Source organism: Myotis nattereri (assembly GCF_964212035.1).
Source record: "Myotis nattereri genome assembly, chromosome: 4".
NCBI lineage: Eukaryota > Metazoa > Chordata > Mammalia > Chiroptera > Vespertilionidae > Myotis > Myotis nattereri.
Genome location: NC_138079.1, coordinates 87,867,227 through 87,882,362, shown reverse-complemented (window position 1 = coordinate 87,882,362; position 15,136 = coordinate 87,867,227). Strand labels below are relative to the sequence as shown.

The following is a 15,136-nucleotide window of genomic DNA, read 5'->3' as shown; positions in this document are numbered from 1 at the left end:
GAGAAAAAGCTCTAAAAAGTGACAGTCCTGCACCCTTTGAACAATCTTTACCATAGCACAAACTTTTATTAACAGTCAGCAATCAAATGTATTCCAATCCTGGATAATTGCTGCCTCTGATGATCTGATCTTTTTATAATGAAACTATAAGTGCAACATTTTTAAGAATCAGATAAATAGGGACTCTGGTTTTATTATCATATTTACATTTTTTTCAAGTCCAGGGACAGCCAGCTAAGATATGTATATTCCAATAAAGATCAAAGTAATAACTTCTGCTGGCAGCTCTTCTGAGTCTCCATTTCCTCCATTGACCTTCACCTAAATAATAAAAGCAATACAATTGCAACTGAGTTTACTATTATCAGTGGCACTCATTAGGGTTCTTACAGATCGAATAAGGTTCATTAGCTGATATTTAATTCTTGGCTCCTCTCCAAACCCGCCAGTTCCCTGGTCTGTTCCCCAGCCAATGTTCTTGAGGAAACACTCCTCCTGCAGCCGGCAATGGTGTTGACGCAGAGCAGGGCCACCTGCAGCAGCGAGTACAAGGTGAAGGCCATGATCACCAGGAACCACCCCAAGGCCTAGCAGATTCCTCCGCAGCCACCTCAGGGAACGTGGGCAGCATGTGGGAAGCTCTTTATCTGTCCTATTCTAAATGATAGCTTTGCTGGGTAGAGTAATATTGGTTGTAGGTCCTTGCTTTTCATCACTTTGAATAGTTTTTTAAAAATACATTTTTATTGATTTCAGAGAGGGAGGGGCAGAGAGAGAGAGAGAGAGAGAAACATCAGTGATGAGAGAGAATCATTGATCTGCTGCCTTCACCACATTCCTCCCCACCCCCACTCCCCAATGGGGATCGAGCCTGCAACCCAGGCATGTGCCCTGACCGGAAATCAAACCAAGACCTGGTTCATGGGTTGATGCTCAATCACTGAGCCATTCTGGTCGTGCTCATCACTTTGAATATTTCTTGCCACACCCTTCTGGCCTGCAAAGTTTCTGTTGAGAAATCAGCTGACAGTCTTATGGGAGTTTCCTTGTAAGTAACTGTTTTTTCTCTTGCTATTTATAAGAGTCTCTCTTTGTCTTTAACCTTTTGCATTTTAATTATGATGGGCCTCTTTGGGTTTCTCTTGTTTGGGACTCTACTTCTTGGGCTTGTATGTCAATTTCTTTCACCAGGTAAGGGAAGTTTTCTGTCATTATTTCTCCAAATAGATTTTTAGTTTTTCTTTCTCTCTTCTTCTTGTACCCACATGATGCGAATGTTGTATGCTTGAAGTTGTCTCAGAGGCCTCTTACATTATCTTTATATTTTTGGATACTTTTTTCATTTTGCAGTTCTGGTTGGGTGTTTTTTGCTTCCTCATATTCCAAATTGCCAATTTGATTCTTAGCTTCATCTACTCTACTGTTGATTCCTTATAAATTATTCTTAATTTCAATTAGTGTAACCTTCATTCTGACTGATTTTTTATGCTGTTGAAGTTCTCACTAAGTTCCTTGAGCATCCTTATAGCGATTGTTTTGAATTCTGTATCTGGTAGTTTGCATGCTTCCATTTCATTTAGTTCTTTTCCTGGAAATTTCTCCTGTTCTTTCCTTTGAGACCTGTTTTTTTGCCTCCACATTTCTGTGCTTCTATGTATTAGGTAGTGCTGCTGTTTCCCAGACTAGGTAGAGTGGCCTTATGTAGTAGGTCTCTTGTATGACCCAGTGGTACAGTCTCCCCAGTCACCTAAGCTGGGGACTCCTGGTGTACTCCTGTGTGAGCTGTGTGCCCTGTCCTGTTGTAGTTAAGCTTTAATTGCTGTTGGTGTCACTGTGAGGGATTGTCCCCCAGGCTAATTGGTTGCAAGAACCTGCTGCGACTACAGCACAGGAGTTGCTGTACCTGTACGGAGTACAGAGTAGGACTTTCTTCAGTGGGGCTTTGGTGCTCACTGAGCCCACCCATTGAGTGTGTTGCTGTTGTAGGTCTTAGGATTGTGATCAAGCATGGTCTGAAGCTGTGCTGGTTCTGGGGTCACCTGGGAGTTGCAAGGTCAGCCACCACCTGTGCCTTGCCTGGGGCTACTGGACTTGAGTTACAGAGGTATCTGCAAATGGCTACTCCTTGTGCTGGGTTTGGAGGTGCCCAGAAGAGGCCATGCTACGAACCAAGTGTGGCTGCTGCTAGTGTCAGGCCTGGAGTCACTTAGCAAGAGGTATGGGGTATACAGAGGCCAAATATTGCTTATTTGAGAGATTTTAGGAAAGGTCAAGGTATGAGGCGAGAGAGGTCATTTGTATGGAAAAGCTACTGAAAACAGCTTGGGTGGGCCCCCAAGTTGGGTGGGGCAGTCTCAGGGAATCACTAGGGTGGTACGAACAGTGTGAGCCAGGTTGATGGAGACTCAGATATGGAGCCGGCCTGCTGGCGGGGATGGGATCTCAGGAAAGGAATAATGGCCTCTGCCAGCACTTTTTCTGGCTTAAAGCTGTGCCCCCAGCTCTCTGATGGCAGACAATTCAGTTTCTCCCCATATGTGTCTGGTTCCTTTCAAGCTGCTGAGCCAGTGCTGGAGCTCCATCGGAGTGAGTCTTAAGTCCTTGCACGGGCCCTTTAAGAACTGACTGGGATGCCAGCAGCCCTCAGCCTCAGTCAGAATTTCTGCTGGTTTTTATAGTCAGAAGTTATGGGGACTTCCCTTACTGGTTCTAGATCTCCGGGCTGGGAGGCCTGGTATGGAGCTGAGAACTCTGGCTTCTTTCTCAGGGGGGACCTCCACAGCCAAGATATCGCTCTCAATTTTAAACTGCCACACGTGGGTGTGGGGCCAGCTGGTTTCTGTCTCTGACTCTACCAGTCTTGATGTGGCTTCTTTAAATCCTTAGTTGTAGGACTTCCATTCAGCTAGATTTCAGGTGGCTCTGAATAATGGTTCTGTAGTTGTAATTTTGATGTGCTTATGAGAAGACTCAAGTACCTTACTTATCTACACCACCATTTTGACCCCATATAGTTTAAACATTATGTGGTTCTATCTTTGATTTATTTGTAGCTTTTGGGTGTGTGTGTGTATGTGTGTGTGTGTGTGTGTTTAATCTTGTGCAAAACATACCATTACAAATATTGTTTTAAAGGTATTAAAATTTGTTTTCATATCTCTTTTAATTTGTGTGGAATTTACTTTTGTATCTAGTGTGAGGTAGGGATCTTGTTGTTGTTTTTTCTAAATTGATAGGTTTTTGCCTGTTTCCATTTGTTGACTTGGCCATATTTGAAATGCCATAAGCATTTCCTTATATACCTAGGGCCTCTTGCTGGATTATCAGTTCTGTTCCACTGATAATTGTTTGTTTCCATACAGTTCCATGACCACCGTCTCCTTCTCCCCTGTGGCTTTATATAGTAAGTTCGATATTGGATAGGGCAAATATTCTCATTTTCAAAAATTCCCTGGCTATTTTCATGTATTTACTGTTTCAGGAGAATTTTAAAATTTATTTTAATGAGTTCTGAAAAACCCCCATGAGATTTTCATTAGAATTGTACTGAATTTATAAATGAATTTTGGAAGGAGTTACTCTTCACCTAAATCTTCCCTTTAAGGAACAAAAATATTGTATATTTCTATTTATTTTGGAGTTGCTAATCTGATGTGATTTTAATCTGTATGCCAATTGTGGTTTTATTTTGCATGTGATTATGTAGTGCTAGAAATTGAGAAATTTTATGGTGGTATTTGTTGGGGATCTGAGGAATATTAGAAGTCTCTTCCGTCAACAGCCACATATTTTCAATTCTGTAGGGTCCCTGAGAGAGAGATTTGTATTTAAAATTGTACTGACAAATGAAAACCCCAAATGCTTTGCATTTTATTCTTAATTAGGTCTTGGGTACCAAACTCTTTTAAGATGAAGGCTAGAATGAGCCCAGTTGCTCATGTGGAGATGCTCTTTTTAAAATGTAGTGAAGCTTAATTTGTTTCAAACTGTAACAGGCTATGAGATGGGACCCCTACACCTCCCCAATTCTCAAACAGCTAGATCTTTCCTTGTGATGTGAACAACGCCTGCTCTAATTAATTTCTATCAGTGCTCAGGGCCATGTAACCAGAGAGAACCCATTTGATCTGGCTGACTGCTGATCTGGCCTTGGCCACCTGCCTCAGGCCTTTTCTGTCCAAGTAGTAGGTTTGGCCCTGACTCTTGAAAAGCCCTCTCTTGAAGGCTTCTCATACCACTTCAGTCACAGGAAAGGAGCAGAAAAGTGAGCCTGGGCCTGTGTGCTAACCTTTTAGTGATAATTCTACCCAGTAGCACACAGATCCAATAAGTCCTCTCAAATCTGTCCTCTTCTGGGGTTTTGATTTCTCACTTCTCAAGACTACAAAAAGTTTCAGCCATTCTCAGAAGTATTCTCTCTTGGGTTGTTGCTTGTCTCAAATTAACCAGAAAGAGGTAGAGTAAAAACTGGCTTGTTGAGTATTGCACATAACCCATATTTTTTCTTAACTATGCATAACCCTGCAGTGAATAACTTATTACTCGTGAGACAATTCTTCCCTTGCTTAATGGTTCATGACAAGTTCTTAATTTTCGTCTTACCACTTTGTTCCTTCTCAGTTTTCTTTACTGGCTTATCCTCCTGTACCTGCCCATTAAATGTTGATGTACTCGGAATCAGCCCTACACTCTTGACAGTCTTCTTTCCTAGTCACATTCACATTGATGGATTCACTTATGGATGAATTAAAAATTTATATTCAAGCCTGGATGTCTTTTAGCTCTAGTTCTGCGTATCTAATTGCCATCCGGACATTTCTATTTGGGTGTCTCAAAAGTACTATAAATTTAACATATCCAAGATGTTTTCTATCTCAAGTGAAAAGCATAATCACCCAAGCAATTGTGCAAGTCAGACACTTGGGAGTTGTCCTTGGTTGTTTCTTAACCCTCCCCTACCCCCACCAAATCCAACCAGTCACCAGTTCCAATAGATTTTTTTTTAACCTTTTTTGTTCTGATTTGTAACACACATACAGAAAAATCATTGAGCTTTGCATATGTGTGTGCACATGTGCACACACATTTTTTAAATTTTTGCTGAAATAATTACAAAGCATAACCCTTGCAACCAACATTCAGGTCATCAAATAGGTGATTGTCACGACTCCAGAAAGCCCTCCTTAAATTCCCTTCTCCTTTTTAAGAGTAACCTGTGTCCTGAATTTTATGATACATAACTTACTTTCTTTTTTTTCTACCTAAGGTTGCATCCAAATTTGTTAGTTTAATTTTGCCTACTTTTTCAACTTTATATAAATGGAACCCTATAGTTTATATCCTTTACTCTGGCTCCTTTCACTCAACATTATTTTGTGAAATTCATTCATGTTTTATGGAGCTGTAGTTTGTCATTGCTGAATATTCTGTTATATGAGTATATCAATTCATTCTTTTTTTTCAGATGGACATTTAACTTGTTTTCACTTTGCAGCAATTATGAATAATGCTACTCTGGACATTTTTGTGTAATTTCAATTTTTGTTGGTAATGCCAGACTGTTTTCCAAAGTGGTTGCACTAGTTTCGATTCCAACTAGCAATGTACTGTAAGAATTCCTGTTTTTCTGCCTCATTGCCAAGCATTAGAATTGTCAATCTGTCAAATTTAATAATCTCCTGATTTTATATATATACATATATATGTAATGGATTTTTATGTGGAATTGGGGTATATTTTTCTATATAATACAGTGCAAAAATCTTAAAATATATATGTTGATGACTTTTTTACATATACATTACTATTACCCAGATGAAGATAGAGAACATTGCCATCATCCCAGAAAGTTCACTCATACTTCTTTCTAATCAGAAATTGTTATTCTGGCATACTCTCTTGTTGTTGTTGTTAATCCTCACCTGAGGATATTTTTTCTATTGATTATTGATTTTTTTTTTTTTTTTTTAGAGTGGAAAGGAGGTTGGGAGGGAGGAAGGGAGAGAGTGAAAAACATCAGTGTGAGATAGAGATATCAATTGGTTGCTTCCACACACACCCTGAGTGCCCCAGGAATGAACCTGCAACTCAGGTAATGCCTTGACTGGGAATCAAACATGCAGTTCTTTGGTGCAAGGGCCAATGGTGTACCACTGAGCCACACCAGTCAGGGCTTGACATACTATTTTGACTTCCACCTCTATAAATTTGTTTTACCTATTCTTGGACTTCATGAAAATGGGCTCATAAGAACGTGTGCTCTTTTGTGTCTGGCTCTTTTTGCTCAGCATAATGGTTTTGTTTGTTTTTGCAGTGCATCCAAATTATTGGTTTTATCAGTTATTCTTTTATTTAGTTTTTAAAATATGTTATTTTTTTATTTTTTATTTTCCTTAGAGAGAGAGGAAGGGAGATGGAAACACCGATGAGGGAGGAACATCATTATTGGCTGTCTCCTGCATGCACCCCCATTGGGGACTGAGCCGCAGCCAGGCATGTGCCTTGACCAGGAATTGAACCAGCAAGCTCCTGGTTCCTGGGCCAATGCTCAACTGCTGAGCCACACCAGCCTGGCAATTAATTTATCATTGCTTAGTTCCGTTGTGTGGTTGTCATTTTCTTTTGAGTATTTCTAGGTTTGGGCTATTATGATTTAAGCTGCTATAAATAATGTCATGCAAATATGTGTGTGTAGATATAGACATATACTAGTGGCCCGGTGCATGAAATTCGTGCACGGTGGGGGGTTGTCCCTCAGTGTGGCCTGCACCCTCTCGCAGTCCGGGACAGCTGGCTCCTAACCACTCGCCTGCCTGCCTACCTGATCACCCCTAACCACTCTGCCTACCAGCCTGCTTGCCCCCAACTGCCCCCTCGCCAGCCTGATTGCCCCCAGTTACCCCCTCTGCTGGCCTGCCTGCCTTAAACTGGTCCCCCCCCCCCCTGCTGGCCTGCTCACCCTCAACTCCCCCCGCCCCTGGCCGGCTTTATCACCCCCAACTGCCCTTCTTTCCTGGCCTGATCGCCCCTAACCTCCTCTGCCTCGGCCCCACCACCATGGCTTTGTCCAGAAGGATGTCTGGCAGACCTCCCAGCCTAATTAGCATATTACCTTTTTATTAGTATAGATGTGTGTGTGTGTGTGTATGTGTATACTCAGTTCTCTTGGGTATATATTGAGGAGTGGTTTTTTAGGTCATAGGGTAGGCATTTAATTTTATTTGTAACTACAGAACAGTTTCCCAAAAATGGTCGTACTATTTAACATTCCTCTTTGTTTTTAATTTGCATTTCCTGTTTACTGGTGTTGTTGAGCTGCATGTCATATATTTATTAGCCTTTGAAAGGTTTATTAAAGTCTCATGAAAATCTTTTGCCCATTTTTCTACCTGGTGTTCTGTCTTTGTCTTATTCATTTGTAGTACAGACATCCTTTTCCACTGTGGCTTGCCTTGCCTTTCATTTTCTTGAGTGTATCTTTTGATTAACAGAAATTCTTAATTTTAATGAAGGAAAATATGTCAAATCATTTTCTTTATAATTAGAACATTTTGTATCCTGGTGATAAAGATATATCCTATGTGGAATTTTAATGGTGTGACACAGGTCAATTTAATTGTTTTCTTATATGACTATCCAGTTATTTTGGCACCACCACTTATTGAAAAGACCATTCTCCTTTTCTCTGTAGAGTCACTTTAGTTATATATCAGCTGATTGTATATATACAAGGATTTGTCTGGGCTCCCTGTTCCATTCTCTGTTTTACCATCCATGTGCCAATGTGCCACGGTCTTAAATTCTCTATTCCAGTAGTTCTCCAGATATCCTTTTAGAGGTTTTTTGAGGTCAAAACTATTTTCATACTAATAATAAGATGTTATTTGCCTTATTTACTCTCATTCTTTCATGAGTGAGCAATAGGTTTTCCAGAGGCTGCATGATATGTGATACTGAAACAGATTGACTCCAGAAGCAAATATGAGAACTCAGCTATCTACTATTAAGCCAGATATTAAAAAGATTTACAAAACTGTAAGATAGTTCTTTATATGTATGGGTCTTTTTTTTTTTATTCCTTCAGTCACCCTATGTAATAGGATTGGAGTATTCATTTAAAGTAATTATTGATAGGTAAGTAGTTATTGCCATTTAATTTTTACTTTTGATCTTTTTCTTTTTAAAGAAGTCCCTTTAACATTTCTTATAATACTGGTTTTGTGGTTATGAACTAGTTTAGCATTTTCTTGTGTGGAAAGCTCTTTATCCTTCTATTCTAAATGATAACTTTGCTGGTAGAGTAATCTTGGTTACAGGTCCTTTCTTTTATCACTTGGAATGTTGCATGACAATCCCTTCTAGCCTGTAAAGTTTCTGTTGAGAAATCAGCTGATAGTTTTATGGGAATTCCCTTGTAGGTAACTAATTGCTTTCCTTTTGCTGCTTATAAGATTCTCTCTTTGTCTTTAACTTTTTGCAGTTTAATTATGATGTGTCTTGATGTGGACCTCTTTGGGTTCATCTTGTTTGGGATTCTCTGTGCTTCCTGGGCTTGTATGTTTATAGATTTAAAAATACATATATTTTATTGATTTTTTACAGAGAGGAAGGGAGAGGGATAGAGAGTTAGAAACATCAATGAGAGAGAAACATCGATCAGCTGCCTTCTGCACACTCCCCACTGGGTATATGCCCACAACCAAGGTACATGCCCTTGACCGGAATCGAACCTGGGACCCTTCAGTCCGCAGGCCGACGCTCTATCCACTGAGCCAAACCGGTCAGGGCTGGCCTTGTATGTTTATTTTCTTTGCAAGGTTAGGGTTAGGGTTAATTTTCAGTCATTTTTTCAAGTAGGTTTTCAAATCTTTACTCTCTCTCTTTTCCTTCTGGTACTCCTATGATCCAAATGTTGGTATGCTTGATGTTGTCCCAGAGGCCCCTTAAACTATCCTCATTTTTTTTTTTATTCTTTTTCCTTTTTGCTGTTCTGATTGGGTGTTTTTGACTCTCTTGTCTTTCAAATCAGTAATTTGATCCTCTGCTTTATAGAATCTACTGTTGATTCCCTGCATTGTATTCTTCATTTCAGTTATTGTATTCTTCACTTCTGATTGGTTCTTTTATTTTTATGTTTTCTACCTCCATTTTTCTGTTGTTTCCCGTCTCTGTAGTTCTCATTGGGTTGATTTACTCTTCCCCTAAGTTCATTGAGCATCTTTATAACCAGTGTTTTGAACTCTGCATCTGGTAGATTGCTTGTCTCCATTTTGTTTAATTATTTTTTCTGGAGTTTTGTTCTGTTTTTTTATTTGGGACATATTTGTCTCTGCACGTTGTCTGCCTCTCTGTTGTTTGTTTCTGTATATTAGGTAGAGCTGCTATGTCCACTAGTCTTAGTAGAGTGGCCTTATGTAATAGGTGTCCTGTGGGACCCAGTGGCACTTGTCTTCCTGGTTACCTGATCCACGTCCTCCAGGTGTGTCCCTTGTGTATGTTCTGTGAGCCCTCCTGTTGTAGTTGAGCCTTGATTGCTATTGGGGCATCAATGGGAGGGATTGACTCTTGGACTGATTGGCTTTATTACAGCCAAAACGCTGTTGTGCAGGGGCTGACCCAGGAATAGCATTCGCTTAAGCAGGGCTCTGGTGCCTGCTGAATTTGCCCTATGGATGTGTCATTTGTGGAGATGGTTGGGTAGTGTTTGGTGTAATCTGAAGCTGGCCTCTGGGTTGGTTCTGGGGCCTCTTGGGAGGGGCTCTGGTGTAAGCCAAGGTCAGACGCTGTTTGTGCCCTGCCAAGGGCCAACTGTCAATGAGCTACAAAGTGATTTGCAGATGGTTGCCTCTTGTGCTGGGGTTGGGCGTGCCTGGTAGAGGGCTGAACTGTAAGCCAAGGCTGGCTGCCACTGGTGCTAGGCTTGGGGCTGCTTATGAAGGGGTACGGGCACGCCAAGGCTAGGTGCTGGTCTTTTGGGGTTTTTGAACCTTTGAGAGATATTAGTAAAGTCTGCAGCATGAGCCGAGACAGGCCATTTGTGTGGAAAAGCCACTGAAAGTGGCTTGGGTGAGCCAGCAAGTTGGTTGGGATAGGGCCTCAGAATCACTAGAGCTAGGGGGATGGTGTTAGACAAGTTGATGAAGACTCAGACCTGATACCTGCCTGTGCCTGCAGGCTAGGTAGGAGGAGCAACAATGGCTTCTGCCAGTCTGGGAGAAAGCTGCCCCTCCAACTCTCGCCCTAAAGCCAGACAGTTCAGTTCCTTCCTGTGTGTCTCTACTGTTTTCCCAGCTGCTTCCCTAGGACTGGAACTCAGAGCAATTGAGTCTATTAGTGAGGAAGTACATGTGTTGGTCCTCTAACAGGAATGCCTGGGTCACCAGAAGCCCCACATCTCACTCCGCCACAATCTTCACTAGTTTTCACAGCCAGAAGTTATGGGGATTTCTCTTTTGGGCCTGGAGCCCTGGGCTGGGGAGCCTGGTGAATAGCTGGGACCCCTTGTTCCTCAGGGGGACCTCTGCATCGGAGATATTCCTCCCAATTTTTAATCACCACACATGGGTGTGGTACCAGCCTGTTTCATGTCTCCGCCCCTCCTACCAGCACATTACTGTTTTGAAAAAGAGTGCCTTAGAATTTCTGTCAAATTCCAAAATTACCCACAGAAGACCTCTCAGAGTTCTATTTTGATTAGCAATATATACTACTGTGAATAATACTGGTTTTGTTTTGTTTAGCCATGGAAGAAAGATCTAATATTTCATTGATATTAGCTAGGCTAATTTCTGAGCCATGTGTTTACTAATTTTTCAAGTTTAAATGTACTTGAACTTCAGAAAGTCTGAGGTTATAATCAACATTTTGATATTCCAAAGACAATATTTTTGTTCAGTTTGTTAATCAAAAGCTAGATAGTTTTTTAAAATGTATTGTTGACAGTATTACAGGTGTCCCCCATTTTTTCCCCATTTGCCCTCACCAAACAGCCCCTGCCCCACCTCAGACCTTCACCATACTATTGTCTGTGTTATTGGACTATGCATATATGCATATATTCTTTGGTTAATCTCTTCCTGTACCCCCCACCCTCCCTCCCTCTGAGATCTGTCATTTGTTCCAGGCATCCATGCCTCTGGACCTAATTTGTTCATTACTTTATTTTCATCAGATTCCACATACAGGTGAGATCATGTGATATTCGTCTTTCTCTAACTGGATTATATTGCTTAGAGTAATAATTTTCAGGTCTATACTTGTTGTTGCAAAGGGTAAGAGCTCCTTTTTTACAGGCATATAGTATTCCATTATGTAAATGTACCACAGCTTTTTCTATTCACTCACCTTCTGATGGGCACTTGGGCTGTTTCCAGATCTTAGCGATTGTAGTAACACTGCTGTGAACGTAGGGGTGCATATATTCTTTCTGATTGGTGTTTCAGGATTCTTCAGATGTATTCTCAGAAGTGGGATTGTTGGGTGAAATGGCAGTCATATTTTTAATTTTTTGAGGAAACTCAATACTGTTTTCCACAATGGCTACACCAATCTGCATTCCATTAGCAGTGTGCTAGGGTTCCCTTTTCTCTATATCCTTGCCAGCACTTGTTTGTTGATTTATAGATGGTATCCATTTTGGCAGGTGTAAGGTGGTACCTCATTGTAGTTTTAATTTTAATCTCTCTGATGATAAGTGACATTGAGCATGTTTTCATGTCTATTGGCCATCTGTATGTCCTCTTTGGAGAACTATATTTAGGTCCTCTTTATTTTTTTAATTGGATTGTTTGGTATGGGGTTTCTTGTATGTTAAGTTGTATGACTTTTTATAAAATTTGGATATTAACCTCTTATCAAATGTTTTATTAGCGAATATCTCCCCTTGAGGAGGATTGTCTTTTCATTTTGTTGATGGTTTCCTTTGCTATGCAAAAACTTTTCAGTTTGATGTAGTCCCATTTGTTTATATTGTTTTCTTTTGTTTCTCTTGCCTGAAGAAGTATATTAAAATATATCAACTAAGAGCAATGTCAGAGAGTTCACTGCCTATATTTTATTTATTTATTTATTTATTTATTTATTTATTTATTTTTGCTGTTTAAATTAAATCTTTATTGTTCAGATTATTACAGTTGTTCCTCTTTTTCCCCCCCATAGCTCCCTTCCACCCAATTCCCACCCCACCCTCTGCCCTTAACCCCCCCCCCAACTGTCCTCATCCATAGGTGTACGATTTTTGTCCAGTCTCTTCCCGCACCCCCCACATCCCTTCCCCTCCGCCCCCGAGAATAGTCAGTCCACTCCCTTTCTGTGCCCCTGATTCTATTATATTCACCAGTTTATTCTGTTCATCAGATTTTTTATTCACTTGATTTTTAGATTCACTTCTTGATAGATGTGTATTTGTTGTTCATAATTTGTATCTTTACTCTTTTCTTCTTCTTCCTCTTCTTAAAGGATACCTTTCAGCATTTCATATAATACTGGTTTGGTGGTGATGAACTCCTTTAGCTTTTTCTTATCTGTGAAGCTCTTTGTCTGACCTTCAATTCTGAATGATAGCTTTGCTGGGTAAAGTAATCTTGGTTGTAGGTTCTTGGTATTCTTCACTTTGAATATTTCTTGCCACTCCCTTCTGGTCTGCATAGTTTCTTTTGAGAAATCAGCTGACAGTCGTATGGGTACTCCCTTGTAGATAACTGACTTTTTTTCTCTTGCTGCTTTTAAGATACTCTCTGTCTTTTGCTCTTGGCATTTTAATTATGATGCGTCTTGGTGTGGTCCTCTTTGGATTCCTTTTGTTTGGGGTTCTCTGCACTTCCTGGACTTGTAAGTCTATTTCTTTCACCAGGTGGGGAAAGTTTTCTGTCATTATTTCATCAAATAGGTTTTCAATATCTTGCTCACTCTCTTTTTCTGGCACCCCCATAATTCAGATGTTGGTACACTTGAAGCTGTCCCAGAGGCTCCTTACACTATCTTCGTATTTTTGGATTCTTTTTTCTTTTTGTTTTTCCGGTCGGGTGATTTTTGCTTCTTCGTATTTCAAATCTTTGACTTGATTCTTGCGATCCTCTATTCTGCTGTTGGAACTCTGTATAATATTCTTAATTTCAGTCAGTGTATGCTTAATTTCTAGTTGGTCCTTGTTCATATCTTCGAGGGTCTCACTAGATTTATTGAGGGTCTCACTAGATTTATTGGCGGTTTCTAGAAAATTCTTGAAAAACCTTATAACCGAGGTTTTGAACTCTATATCCAGTAGTTTGCTTTCTTCCATTTCTGTCATTTGTGACCTGTTTCTTTGTCTCCGCATTTTGGCTGCTTCCCTGTGTTGATAGAGTGGCTTTCTGTGCTAGGTGTCCTATAGGGCCCAGTGGCTCAGCCTCCCCAATTACCTGAGGAGGACACTCTTGGTGCACCCCTTTGTGGCCTTTGTGCACAGTCTTGTTGTAGTTAAGCCTTGATTGTTGTTGGTGTCACCTCCAGGCCAATTGGCTGTGAGAATCAGCTGTGTCTGCAGTGGGAGAACTTCTGTGCTGGAGACACCCTTCTGGGGCAAGACTTGCTTCAGTGGGGCTTTGGTGCTCACTGAGTCTGCCCCCTGAGTGTGTTCCTAATGGATCTGAGGAGTTGTAATCTGGATGGTCCCACTCTGACCACTGGGTACACTGGCTCTTGGCTCTCTAAGGAGGTGCTAATTTAGCCTCTGCCTGAGGCTACCCAGCAGGAGCTATGGAGAGATCTGCAGATTCCTCTTCTTTGTTTGGAGTTTGGAGATGCCCAGGTGAGGCCCAGCTGTGAAGCAATGCAAGCTGCTTTGGGGCCTTGGGCCTTCTTTTGGATGTTCTGGGTCTCTCCAACCCAGCTGAAGTTTGTTAGGTAATTTTCAGATTGCAAAGGGCCTGGCCTTTCATATGCAAAAGGCTCTCTGCACAGCGTGGGTGGGGAGGGGTCTCAGGGAATCAACAGGGCGGAGCAAGCAGCTATGGCTGCTCCTCAGTCCTACCCTAAGAGGCCCCATATCTCAGTGTCCTGTGGTAATCGCTGCAAGCACCTCTGAGAGAAAGCAGCCCTCGAGTTCCGACTGTTGCCAGACAGTCCAGTTTCTCCCCATATGAGTCTGGGTCCCCAGACACTCACTCACCTGGAACTGGAGTAGAGCAGTTGGGAGCTTGAGACACCCTCCCAATTGAAAAAGACAACTGCATCCTCAGTTGCCAGCCCTTTCCATGTGCACCTCCGTACCTCTGCACTTTACTTCCACACCTCCTGTGAGTCTCATTGTGCTTTTCTCTTTCCTTCTAGTTGTAGAATTTCCACTCAGCCAGCCTTCCTGTAGTTCTGGATGATGTTTGTTTTGTTTTTTAGTTGTATTTTTGAAGTGGTTGTGCAAGGCAGCAATTTCTGGTGTTTACGTATGCTGCCATCTTGGTTTCTCCTCTCACTGCCTATATTTTTTCCTAGGAGTCTTAAGATCTTGGGTTTCCATTTAAGTCTTCAATCTATTTTTAGTTTTTTCTTGTATACTAGAGGCCCGGTACATGGATTTGTGCACTGGTGGGGTCCCTTGGCCTGGCCTGCACCCTCTTGCAATCCAGGACCCCTCGAGGGATGTTAGACTGCCGGTTTTTCCCAATCCCCACAGGCCAGGCCAAGGGACCCCACCAGGCACAAATCCGTGCATTGGGCCTCTAGTATGCATATAAGATCTTTGGTTAATCACTCCCTGCCCTCTCCTCACTCTCCCTCCCTCTTAAGATTCATCACTCTGTTCCATGTTTCCCTGCCTGTGCGTTGAGCATCTGCCCCCTGGTGGGCAGTGCGCATCATAGCTACCGGTCAAATGGTCGCTTAGGCTTTTATATATACTGATATGCTGGTTATATATATATATATATATATATATATATATATATATATATATATATAGATGGTGTAAGAAGGTGGTCTAGTTTCATTATTTTTGCATGTATCTGTTCAGTTTTCCCAGCACCATTTATTGAATAGACTGTTTTTACCCTGTTGCCTCCTTCATCATATATTAATTGGCCATATAGACAAAGGTTTACTTCTAGGCTCTCTATTATTTTTCTTTCCTTTTTTTTTTTTAAAATATATTTCATTGATTTTCTAC

The 15,136-nt window shown here is 41.2% G+C and overlaps 2 protein-coding genes and 1 pseudogene across 3 annotated transcripts in view; 1 reads left to right on the top strand and 2 right to left on the bottom strand.

The window, feature by feature from the left end:
* The window catches only part of SEPTIN14 (septin 14), a gene marked incomplete at both ends in the record, with an annotated part of 334,062 nt that overhangs the window by 261,215 nt on the left and 57,711 nt on the right, over nucleotides 1-15,136 (bottom strand).
* The window catches only part of VKORC1L1 (vitamin K epoxide reductase complex subunit 1 like 1), a 71,716-nt gene that overhangs the window by 21,837 nt on the left and 34,743 nt on the right, over nucleotides 1-15,136 (top strand). The gene's annotated exons all lie outside the window — the stretch shown is intronic.
* Nucleotides 172-563, bottom strand: LOC308518228 (immediate early response 3-interacting protein 1-like; annotated as a pseudogene). Its single transcript has one exon. The product of its transcript is annotated as an immediate early response 3-interacting protein 1-like (transcript).